Source organism: Helianthus annuus, chromosome 7 (assembly GCF_002127325.2).
Source record: "Helianthus annuus cultivar XRQ/B chromosome 7, HanXRQr2.0-SUNRISE, whole genome shotgun sequence".
NCBI classification, from domain to species: domain Eukaryota; kingdom Viridiplantae; phylum Streptophyta; class Magnoliopsida; order Asterales; family Asteraceae; genus Helianthus; species Helianthus annuus.
Genome location: NC_035439.2, coordinates 138,903,595 through 138,910,349, shown reverse-complemented (window position 1 = coordinate 138,910,349; position 6,755 = coordinate 138,903,595). Strand labels below are relative to the sequence as shown.

The following is a 6,755-nucleotide window of genomic DNA, read 5'->3' as shown; positions in this document are numbered from 1 at the left end:
TCGTTTAGAATAACGACAAAACAACGTTGCGGAAGCTTTATTAAACATGTGTTCGGTTCTTGCTTGACGCTTGATCTTCATCCGGGCTCTCGACATACACCTGTGTTCAAAACTGACTCAACAGTTAGTTTTGATTACGTTAAATAACGGTACCAAACAAGATATATGATAGTGGAAAGAAATCCCAAAGATAATCTCTTGATCCAAAACATTGCATTTCAAGTTTGCCTCCACCGTAATTTACGGTGGCACCGTAAGTTACGGTGGTCTCTGTTTAAGACTTTCCCCACCGTAACTCAGGGGGAGACTGCCGTAAAGAGTTCAACTCCACCGTAACTTACGGTGACACCGTAAGTTACGGTGGTCCCTGTATTCAGCCTTTTCCATCTGCCGCTTAATGACACGAAAACTTCCGTATCTTTCTATTCGTTAGTCTGTTTGACCTACCGTTTCTTCCTACGTGTTTGTAATTTGATTCTCCATTATGTGGAGTTAAAATCCGACATTCGGCTTAACAAAGTTTAAGACTTTTAAGTCTTCAGCTTATTACCCTTTATACCAAGTTTTGACCCGTTTATGCATTTTATCAAACAAACATATTTATTTGATTCCTATATTTCATGCACTTCTTCAAATAAATGTTATATACCATATTAGGTTCGAATCATAGGTTTATTACACAAATTAAACCTGTTTTCACTAGTATGCTTATTTTGACCCGTTAAGGATATTTTAAGCACTTTTAAGCTCAAATTCGCTTTCATTCTAATCTAGCATTGTAACCTATATTTCTTATCTAGTACTCTTCCATCACAACTAAATGTGTGTTGGATTTAAAGTTGATATCTATGTGTTCTGAATTATACTCCTTGAAATATCATTTTACGGCAAAGACTCGTATGGAGTCTTTCGGCCCAAGAATTACGTCTTTCACTACCCATACTCGTTCTAAACTTTTGTTTAATCATAAGACTCGTTTCCAAACAACCTCTAAGGGTTGTTTGTTCAATTTAGCCTACAAGGGCGTTTTGGTCGATTTTGGTCCTTCTTCTACAATGAAGGACTATCACCAATTATTCGACCAAATTAGCACTTTTACACACATCATAAATATGCGTACCAGGCTCGGATCAACAAATAGACCCGATTTATACCTCGCTTTTATTATCACATTTTCTATGGTGACGGGAGTATCCGAATCGTTAATTGCTCCTGTTATCACAAGACTTGACAACCACATTAGTCGATATTGTCAAATGGTGTTATCACGCCAATTGACCCGTTTGGCCTATATGACCAAGCATCTTCATAAGTAGCAAAACATGGTTATTAATTTTACCAATTTGCTCATCCGACCCATTTCGGATTTTTGCCACTAGACCCCTTTTTAAACCACAATTTACTTTAGTCGATATTTGACTAAATTTCCATCTTTACTCATTTTCTCGCTATTAGTTGCACTTTAAAGTGATCTTAACGAAAAATCATTAATTATTAGTCATTACGTGACTAAATTACCGTTTCGCCTCTTTTCACCGTGACCCTTGGTTTTTATCATTTATGTTTGTTCCGACTCGTGTTAATAGCGTCGGAACCCTTAGTTCGGATATTACACTAATCGCATTTGTAATTTACAAAATAATGCATATTCTACAAAAAGGATGTAAGCGTCGCTTACCTTGCATCCGGTTATGCTCCTTTTTCGCGTACCCGATCCGTTTGACCCGCTCCTTGCCCAAGCCTCCATCTAGCTTGTCAAGAGTCAAACCATCATTGTAATTGTAAGATGGTTAGGTTAGTCATAATCATTTACGACTATTCCATCCTACTCTTCTTATATCGAATTTACCATCCGATCATACACTTGGTCGATTTGACTTTTTAAAGTCTATCGACTTATCAACTTATTCATTGCACATTTTCACTTCTAATTTCAAACACCTTAGTTTTCATTTAGGCATTTTAACAAACACCTAATGTGCATACATTGTTTTTTTACACATTTTACAACTAGGTAACATGATTTCAAGCATCTATATCACGATCTTAACATCAATTCCTCTATATCATATAACAACCCATTTTATGGTAAATATGATTTATGTACCCAAACACCTAAATGGTTCAAGTACTTTGTCTTACTAACTAATATGATGATTCTAATCACAAGTTTGACACTAACATCATCATATCATAAAAACCCATCTCAAGTCATGTATGTTAAACACTCAAACTTGCAAATTGTTCAAGTATCTTGTTTCTACTAGCAACTATGATGATTTTAAACATGTGTAAACCATCATCTTCACTACATAATCAAAACCCACTTAGCACAAAATAGGTTAATTATCAAATCCCTAGTTTTGACAACAATTCATCAAGCTTTCTACTAGGGTTTGTTTCTAGACTAAGATATAATCATAATAACACTCATGGATTCAACATTCATTCCAGAATTTCGATTTTGATTATTCATCATAATCTCAAAGTGTCACCAAATCGTAAAATTCGACATACCTTGTAATCCCCATGACTAGGTGATCATGAATTCGTGTTCATGCATCTGATTTGAGCTAGTTCTGCCCTTCAATTTGGTGATTCTTGGCACTTTAGGGTTTTGAGCAAGAGAACCTTCCTGGCTCTGGTTAAAATCGCAGACATACACACACGTATGTGTGTGTTTTAGTTATTTATTTTGTTTTGATAAAAGCTTATCTCATTTGCCTAGGTTTAGTCCCTCAATTTACCCAAGTTATTTAAAGGGTTATCTATTTATTGTTTCTTTTATTGTTTTAACAACATTTAACCAACTAGGTTGATATCCCTAGTTACTTAATGGGTTTGGGGAAGTCATAACCCGTAGTATTTCTAAGTCCCGTTAACCCGTCGGGCTTTATATACGCTTTGTTTTCTCAAAGCGTTTATTCTCTTTCTAATTTTATTAACATAAAATTATTTATTAAAATCCTAATTTTTCTCCGGGTTAGTTTTACCACTAACGGTATTTTACCCGTTCCTAGTATTAACGGGGTTTAATTACCAAACCCATTTTCGGAGTGTTACAAAATGTCAACATATACACATGTGATTTAGTTTACGAAGATTTTTCAATGCCGAGAACCTCGATCAGAGAGTAAAAAAGGTGTAAGTTTCACAATGGTGTGAAACTAAAATGGGAATGTAACACCTCGGAATTTTTTGCGTCCAATAATGTATTGACACGTGTCATAAGTTTACACGTGGTATTAAATATTAAATAAGGACTAAAGTTGACAAACATTGAAAGTATGTGAATCCGAGGGTTCAAAATGTCAAAGAGGGATAAATATACTGTATAGTAACCCTAAATGATGCTCGTACCTTCAAACGAATAAATCATGGATCGTACGGAACGAAATATGGAAGAAACTGAGAGATTACAAACTACAGGGGTTAAATGTGTCAACATGTTTAAGTTATACCTCTGAGTGACCCTTTAACAAACCCGAGACTTTGTAACAGTAAATTACGCTCACTAGAATGTACGATATAAATTTCGCAAGGTTCCGTTTTAAAACGAGAAAGTTATGATCAAATTCGTATGCGAGGGGTTAAAAGCGTCAAACATAGAAAGTTATGACTTTTCAGGTAATAATAAATTAACCAAGGGTTAATAAGTTGGGTAAAAGCCACGGGGCCCTTATACGTAAATTAACGAGGCCCAAAACGCAAAGTTACCCCTTCGAAACGCCAAAGGCCAGTGCAATAATTAAAAAGATTTGAAAAATCTTACTTTTAGGTCTCAGGCGGGCCGCGTAAATGTAATAAGGGATCTTACGCGGGCCGCGCTGACAGTGGGCTCTGACATTGAGATTCAGGCGACCCGCGTAAAGGTTACCTGATCATTAACGCGGGCTGCGTCAGCTTCCCAGATGCAGAAAAGTCGGACTTAAGCACTGTTTGGTGTTTTAACCGACTTATTGAGCAATAATGAGAGCATGGGCGCCCCCTAAACGTCCCCTAGCACTCAGGGAGAGTTGTTGATCATCTTGTAGGCCTTGTTGTGATGATCTTATGCATCCTAAACTAGTATAAAAGGACCATAAGTAGCAACATTGTTCTTCACACCTTCAACTGCTTTCTTGATCACTTCTGGAGCTCAAGCACTCTCTCTTAGCATCCCTGGTCGTGCATAGGACTCTTGTAAGTGTGCTCAACCCTTTCTTGGTTAAGTTTTGCTTAGTTATAGCTTAAAAGTCAATTCGTCGTAATTAACGGTTGACTTAACGGTTAATCACAAATGGTCCAGTGATTAATCGAAATAAAGGTAGTTATATGTTCGTAATCATGTGGGCTTTAAACCCCTAAAAGGGCACCCTCTGATTCCCACTCTAACTAGTCCAAATGTCGAGTCAAAGTTGCTTAGAAAAAGTCAACAGAATGCTAACTTTCGATTTTATGCATAATCAGTAATGTAGATGGTGTGTAACCTGTTTTGACACTCATAAAACATGATAATAAGTATTATAATTGGTCTAAGCTTGTTTGATCCGACCATTTACTGTTTTGACCCGGTTCGGAACCGAAAGTCGCAAAACTTTGACTTTTGCTTTGACTTCAGTTCTGACCCGTTATGGTATGATTTAGATATGCCTTAGGACTCTCTTAGGACCAGGTTACATGATGGTATAACCCTCTGTGACCGGTTCATCGTTTGTCCGAGTCTTTTGCACATTTCCGTTAAATGCTTAAAAGTTGACCATAACGCCCTTTTTACTATAAAACGAGAATTTTGGACATGTGAAAGGACAATAACCTTAGTTACTGATTTCTAAGCATGTCCCTAAAATTTCACGTCAATCCGAAGTCTAGAATAGGAGTTATGCTAAATAGCGCAATTACGGAAAACTTTAGTAATTAAACGGCGCATTTAGCGTAAAGCCTATCTAAACCCAAATTTCGACACCAAACCTTTTACACACTGATGTAAGATAATATTTTGGGATTTTTAAAGATTTTTAATTATTTTTAACCTGCTCATAACCTGCGATTATGGCATCGATTCGGTAAATACCGAATATACCCTTTTCGGACATAACTTGAGTTCTACAAGGTATTTTGACCCGATTCCAGTTGCTACTAATTTTAAATAATAAATAGAGTATTTTGGACTTTATAAACTGTTCGGAAAACTCAGATTTCCTGTAGAACTCGGAAACCTCTTTTATAATCTTTAAAATGACCGAAATACCCCTACGGGGCGTATATTGGATTTAAACTTGTTATGGGCGTAATGGAAGGTATCCTACTGATACCACAACCTCTTTAGAGCATAATAATTTAGGAAACCTGTGTAGAACTCTTACGGTTACCCGTTACGCCTTTTGCGCGCACGGTTCGGTTTATGTAACTAGTTTACATAGACTAGCCGAAACGGGTCAAACCTTATCGTTTTTATTTCAAAATCCAGAGTGTGGTTATTATACCCATGTAAAACAAGTCTTCGAACTTGTTGGGTCCAAACCACATTCCATTTCCGGTTTTCGCCTTTCACGCGATTAAACCGTAATTATCCTTTGAAACTGACCGGTCTAAGCTAAGGCTAAATTAAAGACCCGTTAGGATTCTAATAGGTTGTTATAAACCTTCGTTCCAGAATAGGAGACCAGTAAAAGATACTTGCATTTGTTTATTGAGGTTATTACTTGCTCAGGTAAATACTTTTAACTTATTTTCCGTTATACGGGCTTGGGTTACGGTATATAAAAATACCGCTTGGTCGGGCAATTGACCCCAACTCATTAGTAGTTGGGTGTTTTCAATGTGACCCGTTTAAAAATTGGTTTTGTTGGCTTTACGCCTTTGGGAGCATAATGACCATGTCCCGGATATCCTTGGCATCATTTTACGAAATGGCCACGACCTCGACACGCGGGTGTAGGCGTACACCCGACAATGTGTCTATATTATTAAAGGTATAACCGTTGGTTTTCCCACCACGGCTTTATGCTTTGTGGCGTGTCTATTAACCTTAAACCCGGCACGACCCGGGCGACCGAACGCATAGTGAACATGTAATTCTTTTACAAGATTAATTGATTAATCATCCCAAGTTATAAAGAGTTTGTGCCTTGTGCATTCAAATCAATTTTATTAAACCTTTTACAAAAGTGTCGGTTGAATGTATTTACCAGTGTAAACTGACGTATTCTCCTCAAAAAGATTAAATGCAGGTTCTGTACGAAATAGGATGGCCACTCCTTAGCATCGTTAGAGTCTCGCAAGCTTGGGATGCCATATCTGTTGAACAATATTTTTATTGTTATTTTTGATCCCCTGTGGATTCATTTCGACTACTTGTGATACTTGGATATTACATTCGATAGTTGAAATATATCTATCTTTATGCTTCCGCTGTGCATTTAAATATTGTGTGGTTTGACTATATTGTTGCCAACTACGTCACGGTAATCCCCCACCGGGCCCACCGGTGAAACGTGTGGAAATCGGGGTGTGACAGGTTGGTATCAGAGCCAACGTTGAGTGAATTAAACACTATCCCTATGTGTTTAATCTCAACGACACAGTTGCACATACTCGAGTCTAGACAAGAACATAAGACAAATTCGAATTATTGTTCTAGTGTGTCTTTTATTGTTTATTGTTGGTTTAAAAATCTGTTTAAGCAGGCAATATGCCACCAGCAATTAGAAGAGGAGGAAGAGGCAAAGGGCCGATCACTACTCACCATGATCACGAGGCCGGACCTTCACATA

The 6,755-nt window shown here is 37.3% G+C and overlaps 1 long non-coding RNA gene across 1 annotated transcript; it reads right to left on the bottom strand.

Moving 5' to 3' along the window:
- Positions 1–1,123: 1,123 nt before the first annotated feature.
- Positions 1,124–2,622, bottom strand: LOC118480470. Its single transcript, XR_004862854.1, has 3 exons — positions 2,518–2,622; positions 1,679–1,747; positions 1,124–1,212 (listed from the first exon to the last, which is right to left on the bottom strand). It is a non-coding gene; the product is annotated as an uncharacterized LOC118480470 (long non-coding RNA).
- Positions 2,623–6,755: the final 4,133 nt, after the last annotated feature.